Raw genomic sequence first — 17,583 nt, 5'->3', positions numbered from 1 at the left:
AAAAAGTGGAGCTGCTCAGTGGCCAACAATAGAGGATTGTGGTTGTACTGGGCAGCTCCCAGGTGTGAATGTGTATGAGTGTTAAGCAGGGCATTGCATCCGTGCTCAGCGAACCTACCCTGGGTAAACAAAGGTTAAATAAATGAAAAATAAATCTTTGAAGACTGAACCGTAAAAATGGAGAAGAATTTCAGATATGCAACAAAGCATTGTACTGTGCTACTGTGCATCAGCTCTTCAAAGTAAGGTGTTGTGAGGAATTCCATTTTTGACAGGATGCAATGCATTTAGTAACATACAATGTCGGAGCAATTACATTCATGATTGCGGCTAAACTGCCTCTCCATCATAATTTCTGCAAAGACCGCAGCTCATGCATTTAATTGCACCTGAGGTTATGAAACCCTGTTTTCTGCCTCCATCCTTGTTTTAGCTGACATGGCATAACATTTTAATTTGTGCATTCTTACAGAAATATAATTTAGCCTCCAAGGGAACAGTGGTGGAGTGGTTATGGGGGATTGATTTACAATTGTTCCATAATCTGCTAAACCATTTTTGCACCAGCCATTTGACAGGGAGGGGCATTATTTTGTATATTATCCATGACTCCATTTCTTTTTATTGCAAAAGGATTTTGCGCTGGGAAATCATCTAGTTTTCCAGGAAAGGACATCAATATTCATAATCCGATACAGACAGGGAAACATTGTTTCCCTTTTGATACAGACATCCACATCTACTTGCAATGTTATGCAAATTATATCTGGGACCCTGACAGAACCCTATACCCTGAAACTCGTCTTTACAGCAGCTGTACAAGATATTCATTTTTGATGGCCTGGAGGCACACATCGTAACATCAAAACGTTAATCCAGGAATTAGGTTTGGGATCTTTAAACTGTTCAAAGTGATGTAATCGAGGAGGTGTTTCAATAAACAGGAGAGGGACACAGTTAGAGGTCATCCACGAAGATGGGAAACTTTCAAATTTCCATATCCCCTCACGCTTGTGGCAACTTAATTGAAACTGTTACTTGGATCAAAGGTCAAATTGCTTAGCGGTCGCAGGTGGTATTTCCTTGAGGATGATGATGGGTAATATATACACACCCTTAAGGCTTCTTGGGTTTTCCTAGCTATGGCATGAAGGTCAGGAAGACCATTTTGAAATAGCCTTATGTTTACCTCATAAACATGTATAAGCACTAAGACGGTGCTTTGGTGGAGTGTAATAAATCATTGGATGGTCCTTTGCTGTGCTATTGCTTTGAGATAAGGCAGTGAGCACTTATTTATTAGTTTTGATGTCCCTTCTGGGAGGGGTGAAAAAACAGGATAAAATTGTGATGGAGCAAAGTACCTTAATATATGTCCACGCTTTCTTTATGTGGAACAGGTTAAAATATACTGAACATTAAAAGCACATTTGAAAATGATAGAGCTGGACAATGTTGTTTTAAAATGTTTTTGGTTGTTTTTACCAGAACAAACATTGTGAACTGAGATGGTAAATTAATCTCATTTTGTGCAAGCAGTGGCCATTGTTTGTACCAACACCTGCAGAAAACAGCTTTCATTCATGACATTTTGTTGGTGTTGCTGCATTTGTAGGAATCCGAGGACATTTACAAAGGTCATACTTGTTAGTGAGATTGGCATGATTTCAGATTGGTTTACCAGAAATGGCATGCCACATGCCAAAGTCTCTTGAATATATCAGAAAGACATTCATTATGAATGTTTTGAAATAAGTTCTTTTGTTTGAGATTGTGTACATTGTACTGCCCCATAGTGTCCACTATTTACGTTTTTAAGTGCAGCATAGCTGCACTAAAACGCATACAATGCAGGATTTTTTTAGCCTTGCTGTTCTTTTTACAATCAAAAGTCTCCTCCTCTGTCTTCAATCCCGCCCACTCACCCCCAAGTTGCTGACCAAGTCACAGACATGAATTTATTTGAAACTACTGGTGAATTTCTCCCATCAATTACTTGGACATTGTTTGGTTGGTACCACAAACCGGACACATACAAATCATTAGAAAACCTGACATTTCTGCCAAAACTTGGACATCTGGCAACTCTAACTGGATAGCTAGAGGTCACCTTACTTACAGGTCCAACAGAAACTTCAGCTGACGCCACAAAGGAAAATAAATTCCAAGGTTAACATTTTGATTTGCAGTGGCTATCTAGAAATCTGATCCCGAATCACAGGATCTGTAGCCACAACCACCCCTACTCATAACAAATAACAAATATTGAATTTGGTGAAAGTGCGTAAAGGCAGAGATTGCCGGTGCATCATAAATAAGTCTTTCAATGGTTATTTTATAATATTTTCCAGGTAAAAATCCTGCTTTTCCAGGTAAAAATCCTGCATAGTATGACTTTAAGAACAAAGTGCTGTAGTTAAATTCGATTAAATATGTAATTTGTTTACAGTGTATCTATTTACAGTTTGGCGTAGCCTTGACTGGGAATTCTATAAACCTATGCTCATGAGATAGCAGGACAACCTTTCTGTATTGGCTGGTTAACTCTCTCTGCCATTTGGCTCATTGATCATAAATCACTGAGTTATCATCTCCAGTACGATGTGCATGTAGGACTGTGAGAGTCAAAGGGACCATAAATCAGAATTTATTGTCAAGCACTCCTGCAGGGACAGTAAGCTTCCTTCAGTGGCTGTCCATCTGGGTCCTTTACCTGAAATAGGCCCAGGGGATCTTCCTCTACTGACCAGACCAATGAGTGTTTTATTTACAAAAGTGCCCCCAACTATTATGCAACCATTTATATACATATACAACAGAAAAAAACCAGCACATCAATTACACTTGCGTCAGTGCAGCGCTTGTCCAGCGCTTCCAATAAAATCACACAGAATCGTGACATTCGGATTACATCATTCCAGTTTGAACATGGATCAAACGGAACAAACAGCGGTTAGTAGCAACCCATAACATTGCGTTGGTTGAGCACGGTATACTGAAATAAATGTGTTTAATTTTTGAAACATGATATGTCTGTGTTACTTAAAAAGTTATTTGCCGTACATTATGGTGGTGAACAGATGCAATATGTTGACAAACCGACAAATGGTGCGCGCTACATTTACGAAAGCGGTGTACTCGCGCCAAATAACCGCTACCCTGAGCAGACACACAGCTAAAACCCGTCCGTTGTAAAAACAAGACCAGGTCAAAACCTAGTATATGGCTGGACCTCTCTGGCCGACCAATGGCGTAACTTCATATCTCGGCCGACCAATGGTGTAACTTCATCACTCAGTCACTCAGTTAGTCACAGACATTTGCGTGTGTAGGGCTGGCCCCGCTGTTGTGATCCGGCCAAAAAAAATCAGGAATGGAGGGTTTGCTCCATTACAAGCTTTTTGAAATGATGGTTCAAAGATGACAAAAGATGAATAACTTTTAACTCTTTGAATGTGTTTCTTGAGGCATGAGGTGAAGTTACTGTCACTTTATAATAACAACAGTACTGAGATTAAACTGAGGATTTTGGGTTCAGTATGTTGCAGGTTTATTTTGCTTATTTGTCCGTATAAACAGCAGAAATGTCAAGAGCCACGTGTTCTTGGAAAGATTGTTTTAAATACTATATATTAAACACTGTCACCAGATTAGCCTAATCATTGCTGTCGTCAAACATGCTAAGTAAACCGTCTCATGACCATTTATTTAGTCATACAATACATTCAAATAATGCTCAGATTGCATACATTTTTTAAAACAACTGAGAAAAGCTACTTTACTGGTAAAAATTCACTAAAAAATGCACCTGAAAGTTTGCGAAATCAGGTCATACATTTAGATTTGCTTCTGTATGCAGCACTTCAAAAATTTCATTAAGTATTTACACTCCCTGCACAACCAATTTATGTTTCTACTGCTGACAGAATTGCAGGATTTACATGGTGGTCAGGGGCTGATATACTCTTTCCTTAGGTTATCATCTTTTGTAATCAATAAAGTTGATTTGCTATGTCACCATCTGATCTAGGATGGCAGTGGAGTATAATCGGTAAGGAACTGGTCTTGTAATCTAAAGGTATCAGGTTCGATTGCCAAGTAGGACACTGCTATTGTACCCTTGAGCAAGGTTCTTAACCTGCATTGCTTAAAGTCACAATCTCGAAGATTTCCGTTTTGTTCTCTTTGGCGGTACCAATGGTGAAAAGTGGTAATTGCAGGTGTGTTTTTGGACCTCACTTCCCATAGATCCATCCGGATCCAACCAGTGTCGCCTGTGTGACGTCAGTCAGTTGGCACCTGGGCCACGCCAACTATAACATTTACTATTTACTGAATAAAAAATGGTTGTTATAAAAGTAACGTTATGTACATACTCATTCATTGTCTAACATTAGGCTAACTTAAGCTGTCTTTACACTGCTGAGCCGGGTTAAAATGCTGTAGCAGACCTGGGGTAGAATTAGTGATGATCAATTTCCACAAACGTTCTTTATCCGCCTATTGCCCGGTATGAACATCTTTACACTGCAGAGAAAAATTAGCAGGATTCGCTGTGGCTCGTGCAATTATGTATCCCGTGCACTAGTCTTTTTCGTGAATGATTGCTGTGTGATATTTTTGAAACAACTGCCTTGCAAAATGTTACCCCTGGTGTTTCTGGTTTTGCTAGCTAAACTGTTTGAGGATAAAGCTGAGCTGGGTGTTAAATTAGCAATCAGAACAAGAAGAAAAAAACAAAAACAAAGGAGATTTCATCAAGGCTGAAGGAACATATGAGGAAGCGTAATAAAATAATAACAACGCTAATCCATACTGCCGTATTCTTTTTAGTTTTCTCTGGCTTGACATCTTTACACAGAAATCAGACCCAGCTCTGCTCCACCTATACCCCGACTTTATTCCGATCATTATAATATATTGATGAAATTGATGGCAGTGTAAATAACGGTAACGTTAAGGCCAGTTCAGATCAATGGTTCGCAACCAGACGAAACGGTTTTAGAATGTTGCAGCGGTGTGAACTGGCTAGTTGCAGAGCGTCTGAAGCCGTTGCCTGGGATCTCAAAAGACCCACCTTGTCAAATCGCCAAGTGCAGTTTTAGAACGTTTACAATCAGACGTCTTGGAATTTTGCAAGTTGCATCCAGTCTTGTTGCTAATAATTGATCTGAACTGGCCTTTAGTTAGCTACATTGCAACGTTGCAACAAGGTAGCATTGCATTCGAGAGATGGTTTGTGAGGTCGGGACCGGTCGGTAGCGTTAGCTAGCGTTTTTTCTAATTGTTAGCTGACATTAGATTGTGTTAATTACATTAGCTAGCTAGCTAACGCAACGTTACCTGATATGAGAGATGGATACTGTGCGCAACATTGTCTAAACTAATGTTGCCTTTCTTGACATGGTCCGGTAGCTAGTGTTAGCTGTGCAAATAGCTATGAAATTTAGTAACGTTACATTGTCATCAAATGTAATACGAAATCTACATCAACAAATAATATGACCTCTGATGTTACACAAAGACTTTTTACGGTTCCATAACCCCCCCCCCCGCCCTTTTTCTGTTATTGTAACACTAGAAGACACCGGAAAAAACAGTACGCCGCTCACACACAAGTGAGTTAAAGAGCGAGCCTGTTGTGTTAGCTCTGCCTACCCTCTCTGGCGGACCAACCACTGATGGGTGATGGAAAACGCGTCACTAACTATGCGCCGCTTGTGATTTTTTCCCGGGAATGTCGCCACAGACACCCAGTTCTTTAATCATAAATTATTATAATAATAATAATATAAATTAATATAATAATAGGCTCAATCACCATTGTGTTACCTAATTCGGCGATAGATAGTGACTTAACAGACATTTATTTTAATGAAAATCTTTGAGATTATTACATTAAGGATGCAATATACAGTAAATGCTGTGTAATGGTTGTGTCAGTCGCTCTGGATAAGAGTGTTTGCTAAGTGTCTGTAATATGCTGTCAACGCTTTGAAATTTTTTTTTTTTTTCCGTTTTACATCAACATCATTGAATTTACTTTATTATTCTACTGTGGCAGTCCTGCAACATTTTGGTACAGTAGCTTACTTTAAGCTTGATTGACCTTATTTTCGTAGTACTCTCAGTATCTTCCAGGTTCAGCTTAATAGGAAGAAAAGAAAAAAACGCAAAGATGGAATACCACAACACAGGAACCACCACAAAACAAAAGAATAAAAGACTTTTTTCTCTAAATGTCTCCAACTTCAAAGTCAGCTCTATTCAACTCTATTGTGAACTTCCCCATGGTAGACATGCTATCCGCTTTCACACATGGAACACAGAACATTGCCGTATTGACTTCTCCAGCAATATAAGTGGCTTTTCTTGTTGACACAAGCAATGTCTGTCCATTTAGTTTAGTTTGAGGGGTTAATAGCATTCACGTACGGTGGTATCAGCAGTTGCCTGAACAAGCAGCTGTAAAATATTCAGAAAGAATTGTGGAAGTAGGTCAAGAGAATAGCCAAGACATACAGTCCTGATGAGGTATGATTCTGTTGACTTTGACTTACTAGGCAGAGAAGCTAAAATTAGTGTTAAGTAGCTACAGGAACTTTAGAAACTTGTATAATTATGCCATGGATTTGTGAAGGTGACAGTGTGTGCTGTATACCCAGTTAGTAAGGTAGTAAATTTGCCATTTATTTGCAGTAGTAGAAAACATTGCATAGCAGGTTGGATGTCTTTGTGAAATAAAGAACCTATGTTCTGTAAATGTGACCAGGTCTTGAGCCTGCAAAATGCTGGAGCAAGATTTCCAGAATTCAGAATCTGGCTCTGGATTCACACATGGCCCCTAAATGGTAAAGTTTCAAAGCATTTCTGGGTAAGGTTGTCTGTGTGGAAAGAGTTATAAATACTGACAGCCTGAGGAGGTCGGGTAATTCTTTGGTAGGAACTGGTCCATCGCCAGTCTGACAAAATATTTTAGTTAAAAAGGAGATCTCCTTTTTGAGACTAATAATACCAATACCATGAGAGAAGGCCACTTATGGTGCTCAGAGTTCGGAAAAATAGGGGAAAAATAAATGAAACTGAGAAGCCTCAAAAACCATAGCTTATGTGCCTATTAGGATGTTAATTTAATATTACGAATGTCTTATTTTGTAATAAGCTGATAAAATAGGCCTTAGTGTGCCTTTAATTGCCTAACAAGTTTCCTTTCATGTGTGAGGAGAGGGGAGAGAGGGAAACAGACACAGGTTGGAGTTTAGACAACAGAGCACAGCCCACTTTCAATGTTACAATGCGGTATTGCAGGATCCTGAATCTATAACCTGATATCAAAGCACAGCATCCCTCTCATGTGCTGCAGTCTAGAAACTATGTATTTAACTGCAGGCACTAGAGAGCCTGCTTTGCAATATGCTTGGTAGGAAGTTATGCAGCTGTTTTGCCTGATTCCCTGAGTGCACTAGTGTCTGTCAGGGCATTGAGTCAAATAAAGCCATCCATCCTACTCTGCCCTCCTCTCCTCGACTGGAGGGGGGGAAAAAACACCCAATGGAGCCTCCATGCTGTCACACTGCGTTACAGTGATACGTTATGATACCAACGAAATTATTGCTCATCACAGACTGTGTCCTCTGCTGGCTTCTGAATTGCCAGAAGCCTGTCATGCTTTGAGTGACTACAACAACTCTGACATTTTTACAGCGAAATGCTGTTTTTTATTTTTATCTTATTTTTTGTGGTGTGGTGGTGGGGGGGGGACTGTTGGCATTAGACCAACAGCTGTCTCTCTCCTGGGGACCTTGTTGACTGCCTGTGCGTCAGGGACTGCTGAAACCGTTGAGTGAAAAGTTGACAGCATGCCCAGGAGCGGGCAATAATGGACACAGAGAGTACTCAAATCTTCCATCTGAAGATCTTCCTGTTAATTGGCTGAGAGCTCCAGAACAGTGTGTTAATGTGAGCTCTGGATTTGTGAATGTGCTTTTTGTAAACATGCAGATCAGGTGTGTGTGTGTGTGTGTGTGTGTTTATGTGTGTGCGTGTGCATGTGTGTGTGCCCGTGCATGTGTGCGTGAGTGTGTTTGTATGTGTGTGTGTGTGTGTGCGTGCACGTGTGTGCGTGTGCGGATGTGTGTGCGTGTATAATTATACATAGTTGGGAAAAAATGGTCGAAAGGAATAATTATAAATAAGCTTTTGTGTCACATAACTTACTAGATGCTAAACTGACCCTCTTTGTAGTGAAGGGATGAAGCAAAAAATGGAAAACAGCATTGTTCATTCACAGTTCTGCATGTGGAGTGGCTAATGCATTTCATGAAACAAATGTATTTAATCTCTAACCAATTAGAACAAATTAGAAATAATTACATAAACAGTATGATTGTGGAGAATGCTGTGACTAAAATATACTATTTAAAGCCTTTGCAGTCTCTCCCTGCTGCTGTGCATTTGATCACCTGCAACTGCCAAATACATGTGGAGAGAAAATTCAATAAGGAGTACAAACTCTGTAATTAGCTGTTCTCTTTTGATTAAAAATATTGATCATTATTGCTTTGCATGCAATTCAGATCAAAGACATTGCAGTTCTTCATAATGTTGACACCTGATCATGGTACCTGATCAATAAACCTTCCAAATGTGGTACAGTATAGCGCAGAAAAATAGATCAGAATTTTAATAAATTTGGCTGACCATTCTGTCATATGTATATTTTTGTTTAGATACAAAGTTGTGTGGGACAAATTATATTATGTTAAACACCAGCTTATATAGTTTTGGTTGTTCCAGAATAAAAATAATTTGTTAGGGGGCGACGTAGCTCAGGAGGTAAGAGCGGTTGTCTGGCAGTCAGAGGGTTGCCGGTTTGATCCCCCGCCCTGGGCATGTTGAAGTGTCCCTGAGCAAGACACCTAATCCCTAATTGCTCTGGTGAATGTGAGGCATCAATTGTAAAGCGCTTTGGATAAAAGCGCTATATAAATGCAGTCCATTTACCATTGTTACACTTAAAACATTTTTGAAAATGTTCTGCCCTGAAGGAGTACATTCATGCTACTGGATTTGCTTGCCATATGTATGATACAATTTAAGGATGTTGCATTAATTGTACTGATAGACCAGTCACTATTGACTGATGAGCTTTGAAGATGAAATGACGTAGTCATCATTTTATGTTCATTTGAAGTGGTTGAGGATATTACTGTATGCAGTTATAGCAAGCCGCACGAAAGTTTCAGCACTTAGATGTGGGAGAGGGCTATTTGTTTAGTGTATATATAAACTTCCCGTGTCATTGAGATCCTGTTATGGAGACACACTGGTCTCCAATTAACTAGGAATGCATAACCAGTCATTGGCCCCACGATACATTTTTTTCCCTATCTGGCTGACGGGTAATCCAACCAGCTGTGCTGTGGTATCACATGCTTGGAATGCAGATAGGGACTGGCAGCTATTTTCCCATAGGACTCAGGCCATGTTATTTTAGTTTTCACTCCTGAAAGTTCCTCTTTGCTTTAGGATATATGTTTATAATTGAATTATATCAACCTGTTGAATCATTTTGAATGTTGACCACAGTGTGCTCAGAATCCTTGGAGTCTGCTTAACCATGTAAACTAATTTAATTTGGAAAGTATATTTTTATTAATCTTGGGATTTTCATCATGAAACCTCAAAAGGGTTGCAGATGGTTGACTGGAAACAAGATATTACCTGGTAGCTGAAGCTGCAGTATAAAAAAACACAGTCATATGATTTTGAAAATAGTAGTGCTGCAAGGATGTTCTGTACCACACAGCCATGCTGCAGCTTTCTCATTATTATGGGGTGATGAGTGAGAGCTATTTTTTTCAGAGGCCATAAAAATCCCAGAAACCTTGGTTCCAGGACTAACCACTGCAGTTTCACAGCGTGAAACACAAGCAGGTGAGGGTTGAGCCAGCACAGTTTTCCAAATAGTCCCGTAGTACTGAAACTGACATTTTGCTATAGAAAACACCTTCATACCCTGAATTTAGGAAAAGCAAGACCAGGCTGTACTTCTTTACACCACACAAATTCACTTTCTCTGCCCATAGGAAAAAGAGAATAACTCCTCTGAAACAACCATTCCAAGCCTTGGGTGCAGACGTAACAAAATGCACCTTGTTCTCCCACGAGCTTATGAATTTTGATGATAAAATCTCAAGAGTTTCTTGTTCTTTGGATCCTCTCGGTTTCCCTGGTGCTCTCTCATGTTACCTCTCCCCCATTCTAATCTCTGAGAATGTCCTAATGCACACTTTTCAGACCAAAATTCACTGGTTCAGCAGTGAGTACCATGCTGTTCTGGCTTCCTTGCCAGAATCACACAGTTCACATATTTTTGTGGCCGGTGTATGGGTTGTCGCACTAGGGTACATAGTGTATACTCGGTCTGGTAGAACTCGGTCTGTCTTGTTGCTAGTTTGCCTAGCAACAAGGCAGAGCTGTGGATATAAAGGGGCATGTAAGGAAACAGGGACCATAAGTCTGAACTTTAGGACCACATTTAGAAACAACAGTCATGCTCAGACTCAAAATCTCAAATGTCAGGTAATTTGCTAACTGATGTACAGTACAGGGCAGACACAAGGAATTTTGAGCCACATGTCCGCATCAAGCATGTTACTGCTTTGGAATTTGTTAATGTTTATATCATTTGGGGAAAGTTAGATCAGCAGCAAACCATGACAGTACAGAGTTGAAACTTTATTATTTTTCTTTTTTCTTTTTTTAAATGGAAGTTGCTACATACACAAGCTTGGTTCTCTAGCCATTAACATTGCTCAGTTGAACCCAGGGAACATGACTAGCTGTCTGTAATGTAAGTAGTCCTGGCTGAGAGGTCAGGTTCACACTGCCCAGGGTTCCTTGAGTTACACCGCTTTAGTTTCCAGGAACAACTGGCACCCAGAGGCTATCAGTTGTCAGGAGTGAGAAAAATGCTGTCTGTTTGGCGATCTCTCATTTCAAGTGAATTTCAATTTCAGTATGCCCTTATTAGAATAAACAGATTAAACAGTTTTAACACACAGCATATATTTACAAAAGCAAATTATATAGATTAGAGAATGATCATATGTTATGCTGAAACACAATGATATTCTTTTGTTGTCAAGACTTTAATGATTGGGGGTTATACATGCAGTCACTTTGGCTCATTGATGTAGACAGCCATGAGAGTCCAGCTAGTCTGCAGCTGGGATGGTGTCCTTTGTCTGACATGGTTTTTAAAAAAGAAATAAACATCTTGACTGCAGCTGACTCTAAGTTAAAATGGTTAGCAGTACAGCACGTTTGATGCCTGAAGATAGCCCGATTGGATACAGTGCATAACAGCATATGATTCCACATCTTTGTTTCATCAAATATTGGATACTGACTTAATCTGTGTACATTATTAAAGCACAGCAAACACTGTAATGGCCTTGAACCAAAGATAACAATAATACTCTTATATCATTTAACGTGTTCTATTAATGCTAAAATGATAAGGCATCATCAAAAGCCTCAGGTTTTGCTGCCAAGTTAACAGCTTGAGCAGCACCCCCAGTGTTTAGACTAATCACTGAAAAAAAACCATAATGACAGTAGTTACTGTATTACTGTAATTGTGTAAAACATTGATTAAATAAACTGCAGGTGTTGAAGCAATTAAATTCAAATTATCGTGCATCCTTTTCATCAGTCAGTGCTGGTTGGGTCTGGAGGGACAGGAAGTCCGTCCTACATTCAAACCTGTTGGCCAGGTCTGGTGTCAATGTCTCTGAGTCTGGTGTCTTAGTGAGGTCAGGGAGTTTGTTCTCCAAGTTGAGAAACATGTGAGTTCCTCGCTGAGGCTTTTTTATGCATTTCTAAGAAAAATTAAACAAAATCTTAATGATCAGTAACAGCACTCATTAAATCCAAACTGAAGTTAATGGATTACTCATTCATCAGGCATTAGCCCTCACAAACAAGTAACCCCTTAATACTGCCTTTGTGTCCTAGGGCTGCAGAAAGCTAATTCTGGCTGCATCCAGTAGATGCTATTTCTAGCCATTGCTACAAAGCTTGGGTGACAGGGCCCTGCATCATAATCTGTAAATAGTTTTGATGATTCCCGTAAAGGCTTAGAAGTCTTAGAAGAGGACAGAGCAGAACTGTGAATATATCAGAGTTACAAGTGAAGACCCATAACTTGTGGATTTTTGATGTAGTCCTTAGAGCAGTCAGGAGCAGGTGCACATACTTTAATAACTGCGCAGTATTTTAAAGTGACAGACTGCAAAGCATGCTACCGGAGTAGCAATCATGTGCTGGGATTTTGAAGTCTGAAGTAAGTGGTGTTTTATTTTTCATTTTCTCTAATTTGTCTCCTGTAGTATTATTAATTTCAGTTCCAGTACAGTACTTTATGCTTTTGGCGCACATTTGTTAAATAATAATTACATGGTAAAATTATTGTTTAGGGAAATTTTAGTTGCGTCCTCTGTCACTGCCAGAAAGTAAATGACTTGTGAATAATCGCTTTGTTGAGAAGAACAAATGTGTTCATACTTTCCAGATCTTGTATTGAATAGGGTGGTCACATTGTGCATTGGCTGTGGGAGGCAAACTTCCTTTACTGTGGGCGTGTGAAAGACCATGGTCTGACCTCTCGGCACCATGGTCCCAAGTTTTGAATCACATTTAAAATGAATCTTTTGTTTTTTTTCCTTCTCAAACATTCACAAAAAGGTATTTGGATTGAAAATGTAATATTTGAATCTGAGAGTCAATGCTTAGGGCTAATGTAGATTGAATCCAGGGAACATAAGCACAAACGCAACTGGGCACATGTGGAACTGCTAGTTTCATCTCCCACGAGCAGAATATTTGTGGAATGCACTAGATTTTATAGTTTTGCGGTGTGCAGTAAACCCTTTTGAATCAACATGGGTAGGGTGCTGCAATAGAACACGTATCAGTAGCAACTTTCAGCATTGTGCAAGTTTAGTACTCAATAATGCGTTTGTGTTCAACCCAGATAAGTTTTATACTCAAACCCTGCCATGTTAAACTCTTTTGGTGGTTTTATGAATGCTTTACAAATATGAATGCATGAATACATAACATAGATGCAAGATTTTTGTTTATTCCATTTAATTTGATATGCAAGCTGTGTTCAGTTATGCAGTGTAAGGTCAGCTATTTAGGCACTGTACCACTATGGAGTTAATCAGTGTAAGGTTCTTGAATGAGAGTCACAAGGAACATGGGAGACCGACTCTACACCCATTAAATAGTGTAAGACATGTGTTTGCTAAATGCATGTAGTCGCACATGTTCATTTTTTAAGTGTCACTGCAGTCAAATGGCGGCGGTGTAACAGGGAACACATTTATAGGCAGTACATTTACAGTAGTTGTTAGGGAACAGTGGCCATCCGTAAAAACCGTGGCTACTCAACACAGTACACTGAGTCCAGAACACGGTGACTACTTTCTTTTATTTCGTGCATTAGGTAGGGCTAGGTCAATGATTGCGCAAACCTTTGGAATGTTAAAAATGTGTTTCAGATGTTTGGACTGGTCAGGTGGTACATCGACATGTAGCCCTCAGAAAGTGAATGCGTTCTTTGTGGCCTGCTGAATTCAACGCGACATAGCAGTCATGTGTGATGGTTAGGAAAATGGGCTTAGGTTCAACTCCCAGGTGGGACACTGCTGTTGAACCCTTGAGCAAGGTGCTTAACCTGAATTGATTCTATATATGTGCATGTCTAAAATTAATGAAGCTTTGTTTAAGTGGTGATAATCTTTGTTTATTTTAAATGGTGATATTAAACAATAATAAACAGCAAAGAAACAAACAAGCATGGAGATATAAATGAAAAATAAATATGAAAATTAAAACTTAAGATCCGTTTTGTTTTGATATCACAAGCAATGGCTAATTGAGAGGCTTGTATCGGAGCCTTTCATAATGAGCTTGCTCTTTGGCCATGAGTAAATTAGCAGTTGGCTGTGATGCTAACACATTGTCTTTAAATGGAAAGAAATGGGGTGATCTGATTGGCAGTGATCTCCATCATGCCCACTGTTAATTTATTCCAGTTGAACCAGCCTCTTTTGCGGTTGCCACATAGTTGGGCTATTGCCTGGTGTCAAGAAGTTACTGAAATTGAACTGGTCATGTGTCAATCTGCCAACGCCTTGTGTTAAGGCTAGCATTTGACAATCACGCCTTGACTGTTAAAATAAGGCCGTAGGAAAATTCACACTGTGTGGTGTGATTGGCAGACTAGCCAACACATTTATCACTCTTTTCTGAATTATGCTTTGGAGGCTATGTTTAGAATATGTAAACAGGGACCACATGACTGCCATTATTTTAAACTGAGATCCGCTGCAGCACATCCCATAATGGTTGAAGCTACAATTAGCTGCCATTTACTTGTTTGAACTTTGGATTAAAAAAAAGATGCGTCTCTCCAAAAAGAAAAACACAATGACTTGTTGAAGCCAGTGAGTCATTGACAGAATTTTACAGCTATACTTATTTTTGGCTTCGATAAGCATGTGGTGGTGTCCTGGGGATAAATGTCAGCAGGACATAGGAGAGTGATCGAATCAAGTCAAAGTCAATACTTTATTCTTCCTTTGCTCTTGACTGGAGTCAGGTAGTGGAAGCTAATTTTGCTGCCCAGGACAGGCTCTCTGCTGTCCTGGTGTGATTTTCACCAGTAGCCCTGATGTCTTAGCATGTCTAAGACCCACTTACACCTGGATATGTGGGCAATTGAATACAGCATGGTTTATTGTGGGGAAATGCTACATTTAAAAAAAATAATAATAAAATTATCTTGACACTAAAAGTTTATAACACAATATGTGAGAAATTGCAGTATATATTGATATTGTAGGACACCTACTTGAGTTGTAAACTATGTACTGTAGGAGCTACAGGTTTGGAAACAAAAAAGGCTTCTCCTCACTATTTTATATCAAGGGCTGGGCAAGGAGGGCTGTGTCTGTCTCTGGAGTTCATGCCAAGTGCTGCTCTTAATTATTTAATTAATCCAGTCATTTAGGTGATAAGCTATTTAAGCTAAATTACTTGAATGGCCGCTGAATACTGTGCCTGTGTCCCTGTATGAACAATTTACTGTGGGCTAATTTATGAATGAAACAGTGTGGTGTACAAAACTAATTAGCTAATTGGGTCAGGGTAATGGTGGAAAAAACGTGGATACACACTGGCCTTTCTGACACTGTTTTAGACATTGTGTGCTCAAAAAAGTTTTTTTTAAAGCTCCTCAAGGCATTTAAACTTCACACAAGTGTCAGCAGCTGATATGTTGAAGTAAAGTCGGACCCGATTACCTGTTCTGAGCTACCATTGCACTGCAGTTCAGTGTAAACTGTAAGTGAGCATACCCAATCAAAATGCAGCATTCAGGCTAAATTAAATGACTTTATAAATGACCTTTGTATGTCCTCATTAGTAGGTATACTAATGGGGATTTAATATTACTCCAATACTTCTTTGTCCTGCCTTTGTACTCTGGAAGTCACAACATCATGATACAATTGCAGCTTTACAAATAAGTGCAGAGTACAACATAACCGGACATTAATAATCCTTTGGCAAGACTACTGTTCCTAACATAGTCCTGTTAGAATGAAAAATAGTACTGCACCAAGATTATTAGAAATGCTGTTACTTTCAACTTGCCTATCGATTGAAATGAGCAGGTGGCATTTTTACAGTAATCATATGCAAATTAGAAGACAATAGCTTGATTTGATGTTATTATTAATAACACTTTAATATCTTAAGTACACAGGAAAGCAATGCTTATGAATGTGGGGAAAGGGTAACGGGAGACGGTGTGATGATGTCAGCCTCTATCCAAACTGAGCGTGAGTACCATGAATCAAGCCCTCTGAATAATAATCAAGGACCCAAACAAATAAGGGCCTCCGCTTGGACGCGCTGCTCCGGCGAGGCCTCTGGGAATGCTGAACTTGTGATCTGCGCTGGGTGATTTATGACAGGGGACCCAGCTTTACCGAGGCAATGGCGTCGCTGCTGAGCGGGCTTCGCGGCACGAGCAAAAAGCTTCCCCGTCAAGGCAGGCGATCTAACGCCACGCCGGAGCGTGGAGTGGGGGCAAGCCCATCGACGAACGGGGGGCTTGAAATAAGAAATGTCGCCGAGCGACCGTGGATTTGGCGTGCGGCGATCGACGCGAGTTCCGCGCGCTCGCGGAAGAACCCGCGCCACGCCGGCGGGATCACCGTCTCTCAGGAACGAGAGTGGGGGCTGCAGAAAGCCTGGCCTGCTGTGAAATCCCTGCTTATCTGCACGGAAACACAAGTCGCTGATATTTGAATCAAATGCGGCGTGCAGACAAGCCTGGCTTTCACACCGCGTACCCCCCGCCACCCCACTATGGGGTCCCCTGCATGTTTTCATGCCTGTTACGGAACGAAAACACGGTCACATTTTTTTTTTTTAATGATCGTTCTGTTCAGTGAAAAGCAACCAACTGTTTTGAGAAGCTTGCTGCCCTTCTTCAAAATATATTGAATTGTTTATCTTATAGACAATTTTAGCTTAATAATATTTTTCTTATTGCCTGAAAGAAACAGGTGAAAAGATGGCAGAGAAAGCTATTTCCTCAATAATACATACCATATTACAGTTTGATGAGTCTATTTGAAAACAAATTCTTACGCCCCTTGATTTTTTTATGTGGAATGGGTTCATTTCATTTGTAGAATTGCAGCATCCTCTGTCACTTTGAAAAGAAGCGCCGATCTGCTCTTGTGCATGCGGCCAGCCACTTTGAGAATTCACACCTTGGCGTTAACTTCCCTAATCCTAAGGCACTTACAGATTTTCACATGAACATGGCCCCAGCAGCTCTGCGCATTTTTCAAAGGTCAAGTGCTGATTATGTTTTTGACTGCACTCCGTTCGCGGACATCCCTGCCAGTCAGAGAGAGCGCGGCTCGGAATGCTCTTCATACCTGAACTCTCAGGCGGAATCCCAGGGGGCCGCGGGACTGTCAGAATTTCAGACGGGCATCCCCATCTCTGGAGATTAGCCTGGCCGTGACAGCTGGGACAGAGGAGGAGTGAATTAGTGCGTGAGACTGAGAGCGGAGCCCCGGTACCATCCGCGATTGACAACTCTGTGAAATCAGGCCCCTTTGTTGTTCGAGATGGAGCGATTCTGCTCATCTGAACATCAATCCCTGTCAAGACCGGGCTGTCAGCAGGTCCCTCTCCGTCGCTGAACTTGTATTAACGGGCTGTCAGCCTTTTGCTTCTGGAGATCCTCCCTCCGTCCCTCCCTCTACATCTCACAGGGTGTTGCCCTGTCAGTAAGACAGGGCAACCCCCTGACCCTTGCCATACTTCTTCGCCTACTGGGGAAAAAAGAGAAAACAATTGTATGTAAATGTCCTCTATGCTGTTTACAACCGTCTGCCCAGAGGGCATGACTCCTCCTTCCATTTTGTGAGCTGTAAGACGTGGAGGATGGCGAGAGCCTTGTGAATGACGTTACCACTCTCTCAC

The 17,583-nt window shown here is 40.5% G+C and overlaps 1 protein-coding gene across 6 annotated transcripts in view; it reads left to right on the top strand.

Moving 5' to 3' along the window:
* The window catches only part of large2 (LARGE xylosyl- and glucuronyltransferase 2), a 161,441-nt gene that overhangs the window by 44,114 nt on the left and 99,744 nt on the right, over positions 1-17,583 (top strand). The window contains exon 1 of one of the 6 annotated variants that reach the window (XM_035419452.1): positions 12,189-12,349. The exons of the other annotated variants lie outside the window; for them this stretch is intronic. The gene's annotated coding sequence lies outside the window, so the exon portion shown is untranslated. Of the gene's footprint in view, positions 1-12,188; positions 12,350-17,583 lie in introns of those variants that run through there. 6 annotated transcript variants of the gene reach the window in all.

Source organism: Anguilla anguilla, chromosome 5, assembly GCF_013347855.1.
Source record: "Anguilla anguilla isolate fAngAng1 chromosome 5, fAngAng1.pri, whole genome shotgun sequence".
Lineage (NCBI taxonomy): Eukaryota > Metazoa > Chordata > Actinopteri > Anguilliformes > Anguillidae > Anguilla > Anguilla anguilla.
This window is presented reverse-complemented; position numbering and strand designations above follow the sequence as displayed.